Source organism: Rhagoletis pomonella, unplaced genomic scaffold (genome assembly GCF_013731165.1).
Source record: "Rhagoletis pomonella isolate Grant_MI unplaced genomic scaffold, Rhpom_1.0 Rhpom_scaffold_00005, whole genome shotgun sequence".
Lineage (NCBI taxonomy): Eukaryota > Metazoa > Arthropoda > Insecta > Diptera > Tephritidae > Rhagoletis > Rhagoletis pomonella.
In genome coordinates, this window is record NW_023458559.1 from 72,225,201 (window position 1) to 72,246,524 (window position 21,324).

At 35.5% G+C, this 21,324-nt stretch overlaps 1 long non-coding RNA gene across 3 annotated transcripts in view; it reads right to left on the bottom strand.

The window, feature by feature from the left end:
- LOC118739477 overlaps positions 1 to 19,973 on the bottom strand; it is a 50,425-nt gene extending 30,452 nt beyond the window's left edge. Inside the window, exons 1-3 of one of the 3 annotated variants that reach the window (XR_004993022.1) lie at positions 19,873 to 19,973; positions 19,193 to 19,799; positions 9,901 to 10,230 (exon numbers count right to left, since the gene is read on the bottom strand). This is a non-coding gene — a long non-coding RNA (uncharacterized LOC118739477). Of the gene's footprint in view, positions 1 to 9,900; positions 10,231 to 19,192; positions 19,800 to 19,872 lie in introns of those variants that run through there. The other 2 variants (XR_004993024.1, XR_004993023.1) reach the window with 2 other exon arrangements.
- Positions 19,974 to 21,324: the final 1,351 nt, after the last annotated feature.

Sequence of the window (21,324 nt, forward strand, 5' to 3'; positions counted from 1 at the left end):
GGGAAAAAAAAAAAAAAAAAAAAAAAAAAAAAAAAAAAAAAAAGATTCCGACGAACGGATAACCTCCTCCTTTTTTGGAAGTCGGTTAAAAAGATTTCTATTTTATGAAATTAAAAAAAATATTTATGTTTCTTTTTAAGCAACAAAATCTAAACACAAAAAAATAAATATAATTATTAAAAAATAAATAAAATAACTTCCTGAGAATTAAGTGAAATTAAAAAAATTATTTTCTTTTTAAAATGATATAATCAAAAAAATTAAATGAAAATTAAATATAAAAATAAATAAATTAAAAAGGGGAAAAATATCTCCTAAAAGTTAAATGAATTAAAAAAAAATTGTTTTCTTTTTAAAAGAATGAAATTTTAAAACTCAAATAAAACTAAATAAAAAAATAAAAACAATTGAATTAAAAAAACATAGGTATAACTTTATCAAAATTAAATTAAATTGAAAAATAATATTTTTAAAACAATAAAATGTACAAACTAATTAAAAAAAAATAAAATAAAATTAAGCTAAAAAAAATCGCTGCTCTCTCGACCATTGCGACTGTTAGAGCAGCACGAGCTAAATTATATAAAAGAGCTTTCTGTAAAAGGAGCTTTTTACCAAGAAAATTACAACGGGAGCTTTTTTGTAAGACTTTCGTGCCAGAATAAGCAAAATCTTTCAAATTATCTTGCTTACTCTCTTTCAATTGACTTTCAACTATCTTATCCATAATTCCTCTGTAAATATGAAAATATCAGCCCGGAACTCGATTTTGATATGTATTGTAGAGTTCTGAGTTGAGCAACTGAATTCTGTGCGGTTCGACTTACATCAACTTCGTTGTTTTTGATGCTATCGACTTGAAATTCGGTTTGTGTACGTACGTACTATGGAATTCTTAGTTGACCTCCAACTTATTTTGTTTCTTTGAATTTAATGTTTTGCTAGTTTTCTTTCTCATCTTTGACGCTTTCAAATCGCTGTCAGCTGCAGTCTATGAACTAATTGTCAATTAAATCGAATGGAATTGTTAATGAATTATAATACCACATAAATTATATTGCATGTGTCCCGCGTTTTTTATTTTTAGCTTTTTAAATTGTCTATAGTGACTATTGTTAAAATTTTTAAATCAAAATATATGTATCAAGGCCAGTTCTATGAGTCCAGGAAGATGTTTTCTACTTTTTAGTCCATTTATAGAAACGTGGTACATTATATTTTTTTTATTTGATTTTTTTTGCTCATATAAATATTGTGCAAATGCATTTGTTACATCTGTTTAGCCTTGATAACCAGCTACTTGCTACCGTTAGCTTTTTACTGCGCTAAAAATTGTTTGGCGATGGTCCCTATGTCAACTTATGCCGGCGCTTTTATTTGAAATTGTGTGTGCCACCCGCGTTTGGTATGCCGCATGCTAAGTCTAGTTGCATTTCGATGCAAATTCTTGCTGACAAAAGACAAATGCAGGTGTAAAGGAACTCTATGCGGGTGCTACTGCTAAGAATTTTACGCTAAGGAGAATTGTCACTGCAACTTTAAGTGGTGCCTTTTTCCTGCAATTGTAGGTCAATAGGTTGTATGAAGCTTCGAATGCAGCAGAATTGGCTGCTATAAAGTAGACAGTCAACTGGCCACCTACCAGCGAAATACCGGTTAGAAGGATAAATATCTACTCTAATAGCGAAGTGGTAATCAGGGCTCTAGGCGTACGATATGAACTGGTCAGAGAGCCTGAACTCTCTTTCGATCGTTTCGAATTACTTGCAAGTTAGACTGTTCTGGGCCTTAGGACATAATGGTATTGCAGGAAACTGTACAGCTGAGGAATGCACATGGAATGGCACGCTTGAAGTCGTCTAAACTGACAGAAGGTATAGGAGTTTGTGTTGCAACCTCTGAGCTTTTACTGGATAAATGGTCTCATAACGAGCCCAGCAAGCGCTGGTCTGACTTGCAAAGTTGGAAAGGCGGTTAATGAAGCTTCTGCAGCTGGCTAAGCGCCAACTATCGGTTCTAAAAAATGTCCTGACCGGATGCTCTATCTGTATAAGATGTCCAAGCGGCACGGTTTAGACTATTTGCGCACCCTGTTGGCCGTAATGGTTTAGAGAATAACGAGGTGGATTCATTTAAGCATTATCTTACCAACTGTCCTACTTTCGCAAGTCTAAGGTTCAAATTTCTCGTCTGCTATTTCCTTTACAAACTCGGAGAATTTTCTGTAGTCGACATCAGTTGCCTGTGGTAATTTGCTTTGAGCCACCAGCATTTTAAATTTGTTGCGTACATTCACTGCATAAGAAGTGTCTAAGTAAGTCTCCCATAGGGTCGCGAAATGCACTAGTTTACCCTAAGTGATACTTTCAAAACTGATTAAAATCAGCATTGAACTTCTGCAAACCTTGGATTTTCCTTCACATTATTCAGTTCGATTCATTTCCGTTTTAATTTACATCTTACTTCCTACATTTAAATTTCTTTTCTCACAAAAATATGTAAACTTTAGTTCGCATACGCCGCTTGTATTTCAATTGATTTAAAGGTATAGTTTTTTTATAATTTTTTTTTATAATTAGTATTTCCACCCATTAAGCGGCAATGTTCAGCCCATTCTAATAAAAGCATTTGAGTAAAAATTTAATTAACTTTCCATAAATTTTTCTAACATATTAACACCTACTAAGGATGAAAAAATAATCTCAAGGAACTCAAACGGACGTGTACTCCACAAAAAGGAAATACACGCTTTCCGCTTCTTGAACAAATTGTGTAAAAAAACTAAAAAGCACTGCAAAACCACACGAAAGAGCTGGCGAATAACTAATGCAATAGTTTGGCGCAATCAGTACGAGGCGTTACCAGAAGGCGGTCATCGTAAGGCACACCTCTGCAAGTGAAAACCAAATGCAATACAATAAAGTGAAAAACAACGGAAAAATTTACAACAACAGTGGTCATCTTTGCAGCTATGCCTAGTAAAAGTCTAGTGCGAAGTTGTACTGCCCACTTCGCCAACCAATGTAGTTCAGTAAAATCAATATTTATTTAAACGATAACACCTAGTGATTCACTCTCAGATTGGTGGAAAAATAAAAACACTAAAAATGCTAAGATAAACCTGGGCATGCAGGAAGAAGGCACTATTACACAGCTAGTAATACTGCTATGGTACAGCTGCTTTAATCGAGGTGTTACTAGTATTGAAGGTGCTGCAGCAGACGGTATAGTTATAGTTTTACTTGCAAGAAAACTTTTCAACAACGCCCTATCTCAGAATTTGATTGAAGAACACCATATCTCAGAAATCGATTCAAAAAGCCCTATCTCAGCTGCCGATTCTAAAACACCCTATCTCAGCACATTTTCAATACATTTTCATTTGATATAGGACGTTTCTTAACCGAATTCTTATTCAATAAAATTCTGATATAGGGCGTTCTTCGATCAAATTCTGAAGTAGGGCGTTCTTGAAAAGTTTCCTGAGATAGGGCGTTTTCGAACTGCCGAGAGAGGTCGATTTTCCACTCAGGTGTCGTTATGCAGATGTCTAGCCATCATGATCTCGGGATGAAAGCTACAATTGGGAGGAGAATGGTACTGGATGTGAACCCAGATAATATAGACTTGATACTCTTCACAAAAAAGTCACTGGGTCTACACAGCAGTTATAAGAGCCATAATGCTTTATGGTATTTTGTAATGGTGCACGGCTTTACAAAAAAAAACGTATGGCATGAAACTGGAGGGTAATAGAGTCTGTGTATAATTGGAACACTTTGCACCACTTTAATGGCAGCACTAAAAAGGATTCTAAACCTCTACCCGGTAAACTTAGTTGGAAAGAACCAGCGGAAAAGTCGACACTTAAACTGAAAGTTGCAGGACAGTTTACACAACGACTGTTTGGTCACAGCAATTTTCGACATTTTACTAGCAGTTCCTACTATGCAATTCCTCAGGCCAACTGTAAAAATTTTCCGAATGTAATTATAGAGCAAAGCAGGCTTCAAAATTATTATCCAAGTAGGAGCCACGGTATTCTGTCCGGAGCTCCAGCTACATTATCCGTTTAAACTCCCAGACTATTGCAGCATTTTTCAGGCCGAAATTTATACCCTTCCCAACCCTTGCGTGAACAGCTTTATTGAACGCCAGGCAGCCATTAAAGCGGTAGCAGCTGTGAGGAAAAACTCACTTTTCGTACGATAGAGTAGAGCTAAATCAGATGAGAACTGTATCAACAGACAAGTCGTTTTCTACCGGGTACCGGGACACAAAGGGATATAAAGGAACGAGCGGGCAATCTTGCTACTCTAATAACATCTAGATTTGCTACAGACATGTTCAAGTATTTAGTTGCTACCTAAAATATAACACTTACCACACTCCGACAACGAAATCGCACCAACAATGGCACTTGATAAAGGAGGAGAAGGCTTTGTAACAAATATGTTAATCGACTTGTTGTAAATGGAATGATGAAGAGCCATCCCAGCGCAAGCTATTTTTAAGCTGCTCAGCTTGTAGTGCCGGTAATATATATACAAGAGTAGTTTGTGCTAATAACAACTCAATAAATAATCAGACAACAAGGTGAGCGGTGGTTGCAACATGCTGCATGATAAATGTGGTAGCAATAGGAGTATATCGCACGTTTAATAATAAAACGAAGTATTTCAAAATTTTAATTTTGTGGGAAAACGCAATCAAAGTTGTATCAATTCATACAAAAGAGAGATGGAAAGACACATATCTTTGCCATATTTGGTAAGTTGCATAATGAAATCTCCAAAAACGTAAATTTTGAGTTACATCTATATATTATTAAACGTGCGATATGTATGTAGACAAAGGGGAACAATTTGATTCGATACTAAAAGAAGCAAAAAATAACAACAGTACTCCAGTGCAGAGAAATGAAGTTGCGAGTAAAATTTTCGTTCCCATCAGCAATCAGCAGCTAACAGCAAGCAAGTTTCTGCAAGCAGTGTTTATCTTAGGAAAGGATTTGTAAGTGCTTGAAGCAATATGCATAAGTATCAATGATTTAAGATATGAACAATTGATGGCTTGTGAATCGCAAACAAAAGAAATTGTAATTACATTTGGGTATCTAAAAGGGGAGCCTAATGTACATTTTTCCAGCTAAAACGATGGGTCAGCTACTAAACATTTCCCGGAAAGTTTACTGACGAAAATATTTTTGAGGGGAGCTGCCACCTGTTTGAAAAATTTTATTTCATTCAATTGATAAAATAAATTGTAACGGGTATCAAATAACACAAAAATACTTTTAAGGCGCAGTGAAGCACACCGGGTATTTGCTAGTTTATAATATAAAAATAACTACGAAAAGCGGGAACGAAGCTGTAGATGTTTTTCAAACAAAATAATTCAACGAAAATCTACCAAAATGAGAAAAAATTTACCTTTTTAACAAACCAAATTTTTTCTAACAATTTTGGTAAAAATTTATCAAAGTGGCAACCCAGATTAATTACCTTTCTGTTGATTCAGCATTAACTAGTGTTATAAAAATGCAAGTGTGCGAAAAAAAAAACATTTTTTAACAATTTTTACAAATTTTCCATTTTTGGCGCTACTTGAATCAACGTCGCAATGGAATGTTGCTCGACCAAATATTGAATGATATTTAAATCCAAGTAATTTTTTTTTTATCACTCAAGTGTCAAATGCAATTTTCCACTCCAAATGTATTAATATACAATTTCAAATTCTTAATATGCGCATAAAATATTTATAGCACAAACCGTCACATTAAATCACCACAGAGCTAAAGTGTAGAGCAGACAGAAGGCTGCAATTTTCCGAAATCAATCACTAAACTGCAGCATTGCCCATAAACGCTTGAGTCGAAATTTAATGCAACCAAAAGCGAACCGGGATGGCCATAGCCATAGCAAGTGGCGGGGCGTAAAACGCAGAAATAAAAAAAAAACTCAAACGACTTATAAGAACAAAATGAGAAAAATAATACGCGTATACAGCAGTAGCATTAAACAGAAGCAATATTTGCTTAGAAAATTACATCGTTATTGAAAAAATAAAATAAAATAAAGTAAAAAAAAAACAAGTAAGAAAGTCTAAGTTCGGGCGGAGCCGAACATTAAATACCCGGCGCAAGTATTAAATATATGTTTTTTACCTTTCCGAAAGCTACCGCTACATGGTAAACCGGGGTGACCAATTTTGAGTAAATTAGCGTCCTTAAATTTCGAAATATTGAAGTTTCAAGCATTTCTGAAATTTACTGTTATATGAAAAGCGGCCGTAATTTGAGTTCGATTTCAATAATTTTCAACGTTTTGCTTCTATGTGGCAAGCACAATAACCACACCGAGTTTGGTACAAATCGGTAGAACGGTTACCGAGATACATATATGTGATCATAAGTGGGCGGTGTCACGCGCATTTTTCAAAATTTTATCCTAAACGTATTTCTTGGTAAAGAGTTGTTGCAAACATCAATTTTGAATAAATTAGCTTCAATAATTACTGATTTATCGAAGATTTCGTATTTCTCTAAATTATTGTTATATGGGATGTGGGCGTGGTTATTGTCCGATTTTAAAAATTTTCGCTCATATCGTGTGTTATACCAAGGTTAACAACTGTGCCAAGTTTGGAAGAAATTGGTGCAGCGGTTACCAAGATATACACATGTAACCATAAGTGGGCGTGGCTACGCCCATTTTCCAAAAAATTATAATATTATTATTTTTCGTCTAAAACTTATTGTAAATATCAATTTTGAGTGAATAATCTTCAGTAGTTTCTAAAATATCGCAGTTTTCGTATTTCTGAAAATTACCGTTATATGGGAGGTGGGCGTGGTTATTGTCCGATTTTGCCCATTTTCAATACCATCCGTCCTACGCCAGAAAGAAGTGCACGTACCAAGTTTCGTTAAGATATCTCAATTTTTACTCGAGTTATCGTGTGCACAGACGGACGGACGGACGGACGGACGGACGGACAGACAGTCACCGCTTAATCGATTTCTCTTTTCATTCTGATCATTTATGTATACATTTGTCTATATCTATCTCGATTCGTTTTGCCTGTTACAAACAACCGTTATGTGAACAAAGTTATAATACCCTTGTGCACAAGTGCGCTCGGGTATAATAATAATAATAATAAACAAGAACAGCAAAGTATGCTCCCGATTAAGATTAAGCGATGTGGTAGCAACAGACAGGTCTGTGAATAGGCAGATGATGGGCAGACCGAGAACAGGCAGACAAGAGGTGGACAGCTACACTGATGGGCTTTAAGTCAAACCAGCAAGTTGATATGAGGGCAGTGAGCTAGCTGTCGAGCTCAGAAAAAATAGCAGATTAGTGCCGAGTGACGACAGCCAGATTGACGTCGCAGAGAGCAAGGCCGAAGCTATGAGACTAGCAGCAAAGAAGCAATAGAGTTACGTGGCTGCCAGACCATACAGTCTAACTTGTAGCTTAGGCAGCTTAGATCGCCTTACTAACATTTATTGGAGCAGCGCGCGCTACTGTTTCTGCCATGTTGGTTGTGGAGCAATAACTTCAATTACAAAGTATACGCTAAGGAATTTACGGCATTACGTGCGTGGCGTGCCATAGTTACGGCTAAAAAATTGTTTACACCTATAAGTGGAAATGGAGGGAAGTCAGCGGTGGCTTATAACCAGCGCTCGTATTTTGCTTAATGTCATCTTTTATTTGAAGCTTCAGAGGCGTTTCCCAGATATATAGGAGTTCCATTCCTAGCTCCCAGATCCAAAAAACGAAAAGTACCAGAAGAAGAAGAGATAGACCCATCAAAAGAGTATACCAAAATGATTAGAACATCGAGCTGAGCCGAGTCAGCCATGCCCGTCTGTCCGTCTGTTTGAACGCAATCTCGTACCTCAGTTTTCCAGATATCCGACTGAAATTTGGTAAGCGGGTGTTTTTTGTAATATTCTCTCAGAATCGAAATGCATTAAAACGTTTATTAATTTTATGATCATTATTATATACATTTATTTACCATATCGCTAGCTTAGAGTGAAAAGTTGCCAAGTCCACTTTTGCGAAAACTCATATTTTCATACAGGAAACAAGAGGATTAAAGAACTTTTTTTTAATTTTTTTCGTCTATGTTCAATGAAAATCAAATTTGATAAGTCCAAAAGAGGCAGCGAAAACCTGATAAGACCAAAATTGTACAAAATCCTTTAATAAAAATCGCATTCTCCTTACTCGTATGAAGTTTTGCTTTACTTTAAACACGAAAAATGTTGTATTCAAAGTTTTACGAAATACTTGAAGAGAACGACAATAAAAAGATTTTTTCTTTTTCTGTAAAATTTGAAAAAAATCGACTTAGCCACTTTTCACTCTAAGCTAGCGATGTTTTTAATGATTTTCGCATATTCTCCGCGTTGGCCCGGTAGTCCCTGACGTCCGAAGAAACATTGTTGAAAAGCATTTTTTTTTACTTTTCCATAATGCTTTTGGATCAAAGCAACCCAGCGGTCGTTTATGGTAAACATTTTTTTTACTACAAAAACATTTTTATTTTAATCAATTTTCCACCACTAACTTCAAATTGAAAAAAACGCTTATCTTGGAAAATTGAGAAATTACTTTTCTATATATAAACCAGACATTCATAAAAACTTTGTTTCATTAATTCACACATACAGTGTAGTGATACATTTAGTAGTGATATAACTCAAAAGACACTTTCGACAATTTTAACCAACAATAAGACAAATGCGAACAAAAGACCTAAGCGACGAACTCGTTGACGATTATGAGCCGATAGTGAAAATCACAAAAAAAATAAGTCCAAAAAGAGGCGTTAGGCACAAACACATAATTAATTAAAGTGTGCTTCATTATTTCAAAGTACCTCCCCTCGAATGCGCAACGCAGCAGGCAAACCACATAATTTATTGGACTGCAAGTCAGTGAGACAGCCATTGCGGTGCACCGACGGCGCAGCATAAGACAAAACCATGTGCACACATTCAGCTACACATAAGTATATAATACGTATGTAGTTTATGCAATGGTAAATTAATAACTGTACTGTGAGTAAATGCAAAAGACGAAAAAGGCTGGCAACAAAGACAACTGGCGCAATGAACATGAAGCCAGCAGTGCTCAACCAGCCGTCCAGCATATCAGCCAACCAAAGCCATTCGAATTAGTGTAAAAACAATGAGCAGCAAGAAAAGATGGGGTAATGATGATTTTACCAAGCAAAGTCAAAGTTACAAAATTCACCACTTCCACATTTATCATTACTAACCGCATTAGCTGTCTGGAGAAAGGAACTTTAAAACCAAAAAATAGTACAGAATATTAGCTGTTAAATAGTGTTAACATTTATTGCAGCGATGTTTGCAGCTTTTGCTGTCTCAACAATTGCAACATGTTGCGCGAAACTTGTTTGGCATACAACATTTGGCAGCATGTCGCAAGAAATAACAGGTAATGAAATAATACATACACGTTCTCTGACGATAGGGAAGAGATTTTGCATTTATTTGTACCCTCAAACGACTTCTCATTCAATTAACAGAAAAATGTTCATCTTCGAAATCTCCTTCAAGCACTTTTGTAGTACCCCGTTTCGTATTATTCTACCAACGTTCGCTTATTTTAACAGCGTTACTCCAAGTGCAGTAAACTTTGGCGTTTACTTCACAGAAAAATACCTTCTACTGTTGCAAGTTCCAACTCGAAATCAACATCCGTGTCATGCACTTTGGCGATTCACAAATGCTGCACAGCTGAAGAACAAAAAGTTTAACTGCTGATGATGTTGCCATTAGTACAAAACGCAACCATACGAAACGACATAGAAAGCAACTAGCGGACAGATGCTGATGTTATCACATGTTATTGTCGCTAGGGTTACTCGTCAAGTCGATTATTGAGTCACACGTGGCCGGTCGAAGTGCCTACATTCGTCGCGCATTTGGTGGCTACTTTCTGGTTGCTGTCCATCTATTTGTCGGCCTGCCCGCTGTATTGGTTGCACGGTCGCCGCCGCTACTACGAAATTTCTTCAGGCACCTTGTTGATCGGAGTAGTAACCAGTTGGTTGGTTGCTCGTTTTGCGGCGCGCTCACGTGTTTATTATTTGCTTGCATTACCTTGCGCGTGCTCGCCCACATCTCTATATGCGCTGCTACGTTACATTTACGCTTTGCGATTTTCTGCGTTCACTCAACTGGAAAGAAAAAAATATAAAAAATTGAGTTTTAGAAAATACATGAGTAGCAAAAAGATTAACGTAAAATAATTATCCAAGTAAATGCAGCAGCATTGCAAAAACCAAAGACGGGAAAATAAAATGAAAAAAAAATTATGGGAGAAGATCTGAGAGCTGAGCAGTGCACGCAAGCAAAATGACCCGAAAGGATGATGACAATCAGTCCAAACACTGTTCGGCAGTCGGCTGGAGAATTTATGAAACCAAGTTTTTCTGAAAGGCTCGATAGTTGATAGAAAGAGTAATTCCTCAGTTTTCTCCGGTTGACGATTTTAACCGTTTCTTTTCCACCCCCCTATGACGGTATAAACATTTGCATTTAAAATACTTTTTAATTGTTTTAAACACTGTTCTGAGACCATCAACTTCGCTTAACATCACCAAAATGGGAAAACCGAGAAATTAATTTTCTATATACAATCTAGGCTTTTAGAAAGACTTGGTTTCATCAATTCTCCAGAAAAAAACTTAAAATAAATGTGGCAGTAACGAAAAATAAAATCATTAAAAACTTAAGTACACAAAAGAAAACAAAACAGACTGCTGTATCCCGCATAAGAATTCAAAATCAATAATAAAATGGATTTTTTGTTTTCATATTATTTTTTATTACTGCTGCTGCTTGGACAGTTTTTTTTAGTCACTGAGGTTCCCGTGTTTCGTAATGGTATCAAGGTCTAAATGAGTTGGTTATTTGCACCGACTGCCACACCAACCTAGCCTCGCTTTCGTTTTGTTTTAAATGGTTAAATAGTTATGCCTCATATTTCCGCTGCTGATAACGCACTGACATTTTTGATCTTACTTGTTTCTTTGACTCAGATCAAGAGTTAAATAACATGATCGTATTTATTTCAGTAGCATTTCCAGCACTTAACCACACTAACATTTTGTCTTACTACACCGATACAACAAAGCGCTTGTGAAAATTTGGTAGTAGCGGCGGCGCATGCGCAACCAACACAGCGGGCAAGCTGACAAATATGTAGATGGACAGCGACCGGAAAATAGCCACCAAACGCGTGACAAATGGTGGCACTTCGATCGACCACGATTGACTCAACTAACAACTTAACGAATAGGCCTAACAGCAATAATAGTAGCGGTGTTTTCTTCACGGATGTTGATTTCGAGTTCGAACTTGCAACAGCACGAGCGGTTAACACCAAAAATTACAGAAGTTGGAGGAATGTTTGGTTTGCAGTGAGACTACAAAAGTACTTGAAGGAGATTCCGAAGATGAAAATTTTACTGTTAATTGAATGCGAACGGTTGTATTGTTAAGAATGGTATCACAACAGCGGTTTGAGGGGCCATTTTGTAGGTGTTGCCTAGTTGATAGAAATATTAATTAACTTGTTGCGACTGTTTAGGCGTCGAAAGTAGCAAACATTAATGCAACCAATCTATTTAGCATCTGCGTTTAAAGTCCTCTGTTGCATGCCATGCAATGCTCTCAACGTTTCCATTGTCACATAACTAATTCTGTTAGTAGATAGTGATAACATTGGTGATGGTGTTTGTGTTTGTAATACTTCGCACTTAACAGTTTTCGTAGCACTTATTATTTCTATGGCTTTGCTTCTATGAAATATCGCTACTTTTTAAATTTTTATTGTATTTGCCGACTTTTATTTTATTCGAGCAGAGGTAATTGAAAATAATGAAACACATTAAAATGAAGGCACAAATGCAGTACTCATCAAATGTTTGCTTAGGACTTTGTTCTTCTTTGCCAATGAGTTCGTCGCTTAAGTCTTTTGTTGTCAGGAGGCAAATAAAGAAAATATTTTCTATTTATTAGCATTATTATTTGAACCTGTTGTGAAAGATAAAATTTAGATCGACTGTTTCAAATCTCTTCTGTTTCTCCGTAACGATATATAGTCAATCTCTATGATTTTGTGGCTAAGTAGAATGACGTTGAACACAACCTTCAGCTCCGTCCACATTCCACACAGCAAAATCACGGTACTGCTGGCATATGCTGATGATATTAATGTCGCCGACTTGAGGCTCATGAACGTCAGCGTAGTATTATGCTGCTTAGAAAACGAAACGAAAGCGGTGAACGAGAAAAAAAGACAAAGTGCTTCCTGGCAATACATAAAGAGTCCGCGCGTTTTGGAACACGCGAGAGTTAGCAGTTATATGTAAATTTAAAGTAGTGCTCGGTAGGCAATTGAAAAGCAGAGCCCTGTCTTGACGAACAAAAATTACGCTCTACAAATCTGTCATTCTGCACGTCCTTTTGCATGGCGCACTAAGATAAAACCTGTGAAAAAACTTCTTTTCTCACTAGCTTTACGGATTTCTCGCTTTGCTTGACGGAGGTCTACGATGGCGCACAGTGGTCGGAGAAACCATGTTCTACGCGAAAAAGGTATATTTTAAAACTGTTATAAATTAACCGGAATAAAGCTATTTTTATTCAGAAATGTGTAACGAACTCAAAACTGATTAGTACTTTCAATAATATCTGCTGAGAAAGCCGTTGAATCCGTTTAATTGAGCGGATTCTATCGTGGCAATTTTTTATGGAAACTTTCAATTAAAGCATTAATTGCTAGTTTGGTGTTACATACTTCTTAAACATGGAAAGTAATTATTTCATATGAAATATTACATAATAAATCTGAGTTGCTAAATTATCACCTTAATAACGGCTTATTTTTCAAGAAATAATTTCTTCAAGAAGGTACAACTAAATTGTAGGGCCAAGTAGGATATTCATTCCTTTACCAGAAACTTAAGGATCTACGAAAAGAAAAGCCGCGCATACTCGCGCCATTTTTATTTCACTAGATCAACCTTAGCACTTTTTCCAAATAATATAAAGTGTATTAAAATATTAAAAATTTATGTAATTTATTCTATATTTAGCATCATATAATTTATAAGATGTGTCTTAACAAAGCTGAAGCAAATTTTCAAAAATCCAATAACGAGTCCAATATGTCGTCCAAGAAATAAACAAATTACTGAATTTTCATGAAATTTGGTATTTAGAGGTTCTTAAGTTCGCTCATTACAAATTTCAAACTAGTTTTTGAAAATTCAAAATGCAAAATCCAATATGGCGTCCGAAATTTCCAAAAATTCAAACCTGAAGAACACTATTCAAAAATGAGAAAACTGAAGTTTTAGAAATTACGAATTTCGTATAAAATAAAAGAATCTTAAAAGAACTGTTGGGGCCTAGATCAAATTCATTAGGCTGAACATATAGCAGACGGCCCCAACTAACCCTAATTTATAAATATAATCACTGTCATTATTTCATAATTTGATCATAAATTCATTTTAGATATGTATTTCATAAATGCTAAACAAACATTTTGTGTTACTCTACTGAAAATGACAGTTGATTTGACAGTTGTCAACCGAAAAAGTTTGAATGTGATACATAACTCGAGATCAGTGAGCCTTTAAAACATAGTACGTTTAATTCTTGGGAAATTTTCTTTATTTCTTGAGAAATTGATAGCGCCTTCGACAGTCATAAACTGTTAAGGTTTCAATTTGACACGCAATTTTTGATTAGCATGTCTAAAAACCTATTCAGTGGCATTTTGAAAAAGATTGTCTTACTTTCTTAATTTTAGAGAAATTGGCAGTTGATTTGACAGCTCTCAACCGTCAAGCTATAAACTTTATGGCATTTTCGGAATTGGCAATAAAACAATACTACGATACCGCAGTTTTATTATAATCGTAACAGCCCTTCTAATTTTTCGCATAAAACATGGCTTCTCTGACCACTGTGCGGCATATGGATCAGATAGCCGGTTTATTAAGCTTTATGTTCCCTTTTTAAAACCTCCCTTTTTTGGGTAGTGCACTTCAAGATAGACTTCGGAAAAATTCGTCACTGAGGAATCAAATTTCCATATTCCTCCTCACTATAACTCAATTCAATATGAATCAATTTTGGTTTCCTCTTTTATTAGTTGAAAAAAGAAAAAGCGCTTCTTCAACTTAATTTATTTTTAACCGACTTCCAAAAAAGGAGGAGGTTATCAGTTCGTCGGAATATTTTTTTTTTTTTTTTTTTTTATGTATGTTACCGCATAACTTTGGACCACGTCAACCGATTTCGATAATTCTTTTTGCATCGGAAAGGTAGTGTCTCAGAGGTGGTCCCATACTAATCTGATATATATATATATTTGTTTTTATATGAGATATATGAGTTGAAGTCGGTTTTTTTTTTGCTAAAAATTACTTGTTTATGTAAATAACTCAGCAGATCTACCTAAAGCACATTTTATTGTGAATGAACTTGTACAACAGCTCCAACGGATGGTAAATGAATATTAAATACGTTCTTCCGATTCCACAGGAATCGGTAGATCAGGCATTCAATTGGATCATCGGAGATATACATACATATATATCGTATCGTGGTTTTGCAAAACCGCGTAACTGACGTTTGTGCCAAAAAATTTGATTTGCTCATAGGATGCTCCAGGCATAAAGCCTTATCTATTCATACCAAGATATCGATATTAGAGTATGTACTGAAAAATAACAGTTTAGTTGCAATACCGCTGATCAAGAGTTAATCCCTCCTGTAAAACCTTGGTGGCCTTACATACGCGGCTTTGCACTATCGTGATACGCGGTTTTGTACTTTAAACGACGATATGTAAGTATGCACTAGATATGGGCTTAATACAATAATAGGGTGCAATTTTAACCCAAAGTCCCCATAATTATTATTTTTTTTTGATTTCTCCCAAGCTTTTGATTTTTTTCTTCGATAGGGTCTCGGCAGATACAATTTTTTTTCCTTCGAACCCTAGTTAACAATAATAGAAGTAATGTTCTTACATATTGTTGTATATTTAAGTAAACAAAGTCATTTTCAGCTTCGATGTGATAAACTGCCAACAACGAAATGCCCTCCCAATAAGTGCGGTTTCTTTATAGTTTGCCTAAAGGGTTTGAGGGAAAGGCCAACTTCATTAATATCACTACTTTTTTTTAATAAACCATTAAATGTAACAAAAAAAAAAATCAGTGCGTGTAGTCCCTACGCGCGGAAGAAGTGAAACTTAATAGAGGAAATTCTTCATCTTCATCTTCATCTTCATCTTCATCTTCATCTTCATCTTCATCTTCATCTTCATCTTCATCTTATCTTTATATTTGTTTTTGATTATATTCTTGTCTTTGCATTAGTCTTTTCCCGCCCAATTGGCGTTTAACGCAGCTATTCGTTTTCTATACCCGTCATATGCTACCTGTACTGTGGCGTTAAATATTTATCGCAAACATAACGGAGCTATAATAATAAGATTTGCTTCAATAATTTGAGTTTAACTTTTTAAACAGTTGGCCACCCTCTTCAGGCACCTCAAAAATATTTTAATTGTGTTTCTGTAAGCTCTTTCTGTACTGTATAGAATTTTAAGCGTAAGACTTTTGTATAATTTAACTAAATTTTACTTTTGAAACAGGTGGCAACCCTCCTACATTCACCTAGAAAATACAACTTATTCAAAACCATTTCTTTTGATACCCATATTGGGATAATTCGTTTAACTTAATAAATAATTTGAATTTGATTTTCGTATATATGGCAACCCTTTAAAAGACTAAAACCATACTGCACATCTGCAGGCAAGCCCTTTCATGTGACACCTCATTTTTGAAAATCGTACGAACGATACAGATTTTATGACTTGATGTTAAATATTTTACGCAACCCTCTGCGGCAGAGAAATTTTGAAATCGATTTTCTAACATGTGGCAACTCCTTTCATGGAACTAAGGCTATGGTGTACACCCGAAGGAGAAGGCCTTTCATGTGACACCCCATTTTTAAAAATCGAACGAACGATACAGAGTTTATGGCTTGGTGTTAAATATTTAACGCAACCATCTCCGAACTCGATAAAGAAGTTTTACTTCAAAAACTACCTTGAAGCCCATTAAATTGTAGTACCTTTGGGAATTATTTTTTGTGGACGGTGGCAGTCACTTTCTTCCATACAAAGAGTGTTCGAAATTTTTTTATATGGGAAAAAATTAACTAAGCCTTCAAAAAAATTGTCCTAGCTACTTCAAAGTTGTACTTGTTATACTAAAATTAAATGAGCTAGGAGATTCTTTTTTTTGTTACATTAAATTGTTTATTAAAAAAATGCAGAAATTTTTTTTTTTTATTCAAAATTCGAATTTTTTTAATTAGTTAGTAATTAATTAGTTTTTTATGACACACAATGATATTTTCATATGGAACCGAAAAAAGCGCTCATTTTATTTTTATTGTCACAGTCTAATGTACATAGTGAGCATGTTCTTCAAAAGTGTATTAATGATGATTTCCGTTTCTTAAAAAAAATGTTGCCCCTCCAAGGAGCAAAATGAGTTTGATGTTACACTAAATCCTCTAAAACGGCATGTTTTTGCCTTCTTTTCCAGTTCTGGAATTCACTTCCGAGTGAACTTCAACCCCTGCTAATTTGAATTCAAAGCGGACTTGACTCAAATTCACTCGGAAGTGAATTGCAGAACCTGCCGGAATATTGTCGTTTTAAGCAACCATCTCATTTTCAGGGCAACCATCTCCCCTGACAAAGCTTCAAAGAGCAGAGGATGTGCCTTTTTGCCTTACAAGAGTGTGACATTTTAAGAAAAGAATACAAAATTTTCACAGTTTGCCTTTATTTTAGATTTGAACACGAAAGGAGAAAGGGGCAATCAAAAGGCGACATTTTTTAGTAGAAACGAAAACACCATTAGTCAAAACGAGTAATTTGTCAGAGCAGACATAAAACGTTTTTAAGCACAAGTTAAGGAGTGTACGAAGAATGCACACATTAATGTGGTTTTTTTGCAACGAATAACAAAAATATTGAGAGCTTTTAAATTAATATGCTTTTGAAGAACATGCAAGAAAGCACACAAACTTGTCTGTTTATTCAAGAATGCAGTTGCTCTAAAACCAGTTCCATTAATGCTTATCTCTTCTAAAAAAGTTATTCACCACACTAATTATAAGAGATTCAAAGGTGTTCTCTTAAACTCTCACTGCACAGAACTCATAACAAGTTTCCCGGCAGTGTTGCCGTTTTTGCCTTTCCTGGCTCGATTTAGCTACCACATACTTTTTTTGGCCACATAAATTTAAAATTGTCCCTAGCCCTTTTTTTAGCCCTTTGGAGAATTTATTTATACTTGGCATGAAAACGTTGTATATGCTTAATTTGATCTAATTTTTTTCATTTATGTAAGAGATGAATTTTTAAACTAAGAAAGACTGATATATATACATATATGTATTGTATGTTCCTTACGTTTTTAACCGACTTCCAAAAAAGGAGGAGGTTATCAGTTCGTCGGAATATTTTTTTTTTTATTTTTTTATTTTTTTTTTTTTTATGTATGTTACCGCATAACTTTGGACCACGTCAACCGATTTCGATAATTCTTTTTGCATCGGAAAGGTAGTGTCTCAGAGGTGGTCCCATACTAATCAGGTCTGGTTAAGATCCGATCAGTGGATCATGAGATATATATATATATATTTTTTTTATATGAGAGTTGAAGTCGGTTTTTTTTTTGCTAAAAATTACTTGTTATACATACATATTGCAAAAGTGTTAGGGCTGTTAACTTATCTATTAAGGATTTAACTATAGTTTGAAAGAGATAAGTTTACGGCCCTTAATATGCCTAATTTGTTACATGGCCCATCAAGTCGATTGACCGTGTATGTTCTTGTGGTGTGATTGTACCAGCTGCTGGTGCGACTTCAAAAACTATTTGAAAATTTTATGATTGTACCAGCATGGTGGTGTCGTGAGTAAGAAGTATTTTGGCGGAAATTTCTTGCACTATACGAGTCAAAGCCGTATTTGTGGAAGATCAAGTTCACGATATTGCAGCTGTAAATTAAAAAAAAAACACAATGTTTAACAAAATGGTAGAAAAATTATGAAATTTCAGCTCTAATCATTTCGATCTTTCCTCGACTCTTTTGTAAAGAAATAAATATTGTACCAGCATGCTGGTAAGTTATATGCTTCGAGCCTGATGGTACAATCACTTGATGGAGCCAGTAAGCTGGTGTCGTATATTTGCCCTTTTATACAAAAAGTTTGTTGCTTTTCAATACCATTACTTATTGAAAATGTTTGCGTGTATACTTATGTATGTATATGTAAGTAAAAAATTTTAGCTACCATTTTTTAGCCCTTTTTTTAAAGGAATTTGGCTACCACTAAAAATGATTCGCGGCAACACTGTTCCCCGGTAGCAGTAGTAGAACGCATGATACAAAAATAGGACTATGTTTTTATCATGGTAGAGCGCATGATACAAAAAAGAAGGTAGTTTCATTGTCACTTTTCGGGCGCCATATTAACTACCTGACAATTAAGCAGATTGTGACATTTCTTGCTGCCATTACTAAATAATCATTTATTTATTGTGAAAAAATATATTTACAAAATTAAAAGGGAATTTGTCTTCAACTGAGCAATAACAAAAATGGAAATTTATACATCGCCATATTTGAAACACAACCAACCAACTTTTTCTTTGAAACAAAAGACCGCTAAATATGTTGTCCACCGCAAAAATTAGTTATCAAATCCGTTTATTCTAAAGCCAATCACCGAAAAGGATTTGGATGTGCTTTGCAAACGTTAGCCCCAGTAAGGCTTTAATTTCGGGGGAAATCTTTAGCTATTTGTACAACGATTTAGTGGTGGGGGGCGGAGTGGGAGGGGGGCGTGGCTCCCCAAACCCTTCCCCCATAAACGAAGGAGGATGAACGCCGCTTTATGAAAAGTCACCCTTCACGCCCCTACCGCCCCAGTGATGTAACCTTGGGAAAGGATGAGACAAAGTGACGGTAAGTGCAGCAGTGCATTACTTATGTATTACTAATTCTATTAATTTTTCTTACAGTGTTATTAATCAAAAGTAAATATCCTTGGAGTCCCAACATTTGTATGTCCAATACCACAGTAAAAGGATATTTTATGACCATAACTAAATTTTTTTTTACCATATCAGAAAGTCGCTTTATTCGACTATATCACAACATGTTCTCCTTCGCTTTCTGCACCTTGAGACGTTTATTTAGGTGGCGTCAACGAAGAAAAAATGTGGAGCTTGAAACCAAATCGCTTTACATTTGCCGGAAAATCCACATGTTATGATTCAGCAAGCGCTCCTTCATGTTCTTGCAGCGTACGTTTCCGATAAATTCAAAGTAATGAACACCGTTTATATACGCTGCACGCTCCTGAGGAAACCGAGTGAAGTTTTCTCAATCAAGTAAACGAGATGCGTTGCTGTTGTCCCCATATTTGTACAGATGCTGCTTCTTCCACAATGTCAACATCGCAGTCTTTGTTTGGAGCACTTAACGCTTCGGAAGCTTCGATGGGTATTCTATCGGTCTTATTGGCTCCGCTTGAGTATCATCTTGCTTCATGGCACCCCACTGGTATTTTTCACCTGCTGTCATCAAAACGAAGTGCCACCTCAGTTCTTTTGTGATTTCATATCTAAGTATATGTACACGAATTCGTTTGCTTTTTTATATGAATATATTAACTATGTGATTAATTCCCTACTTACGCGCTTTCACTTGGACCTTGTTCAACTCAAATCTCAACAAAACAAGTTGCAATTTAACAAAATGTATTTTTGTAAATAAACTGCAGAGTCAAGCCGCTGTCAACGTAGTAGGAATAGAGCTGTAGCAAACCGTATGTATTCGTTACTGAGTAACGGGTACAACCCGTGACCGAAGTACCGAATCGTTACTCACATAATAATCTCGTTACTCGTATGTTCCGTACAAGGCGAATTTATACAAGCTGTGTTGTCCAATCAGCTGATTTCTTCTTTCCTTCGCCTTACGTGTATTTTGTTTTTGCTTTTACTGATTTGACAGCATGCCCCTGAATAGCAACAACAAAATACATGTAAACTTTGAGGCGAATTGAGATTTGACATTTTGCCCCTGATACAAAATACATGTGGTTGTTGTTTGTTGTATTCTTGCTACCACCTTGTATAAATTCGCCTTATATGCACTACTAATGAATCCGTACAACACAGCATATTGTGCGGTAACGAAACTCTTGTTCGTATCGATATTAAAGCTTGATATACAGTTCCATGCGAGCGGGAGCGTGAGCTTTCGCAAATGCAAAGAATTCCATTTGTATTCTTATGGACGCTCACACACATCTGTCAAAAATTGTCGTTCACATGCGAATGCTTTGCGTACGCACACAGTTGAGCGTGAGCTTGAAAAAAAGGCATATTATGCATTTTAAATTAGTTTTTATTCTATAATTCTGAAAGATATTTTAATTCTCTATCTTTTGGTGTATCAACTATTGCAAAAAGATAAGTAATAACGAAGATATTGGTCAAAATAAAAAGCTCACGCTCACGTTCGCATCACGCTTAAAATGTGTTGCGTGAATATTAGCCTGTTCCCGTACTTCACGATTTGCAGGATTTGCAGGTTTTACAGGAACAGCTGTTTTCGTCTTTAAACCTAAACCTTATGTGAACGTGGCGTACAGGAACGACTTTGGACTAAATCCTGCAAAACCTGCAAATCGTAGACGTTCTGGAACGCACTATATGTACGCACATGCATGCATATCGCCGCCTGGGTAAAATATTGTCGTAAGCGCCATTTTGACGATTTTTAGTTCTAGATGCAGTTATATATTTCGAAATAAGGTCTTTCGATTGGTGTTATCAGTTTTTAGATATCTCCTTTAGTTTTCGAGATATTGACCACAATTTTTTCAATAATTTAGTAAAAATTTAGTTAGTGATGCAGTCATATTAAACTAATCAATATCTTAAAAATGGTTTCCGAAATATTGAGTAAAAAGTGTCGTTAATTTAGCAGAAATTTTGATCACATTTTGTCGTATTTCATACAAAGTGGCTGCCAAATTGCGGACAAATGGCGCTTACGACAAAATTTTACTAAAGAAAATCCTTCATAAACTCAAAACTAATTAACAATAAACATTAAAAATTAAATAATTTAAGAGTTTT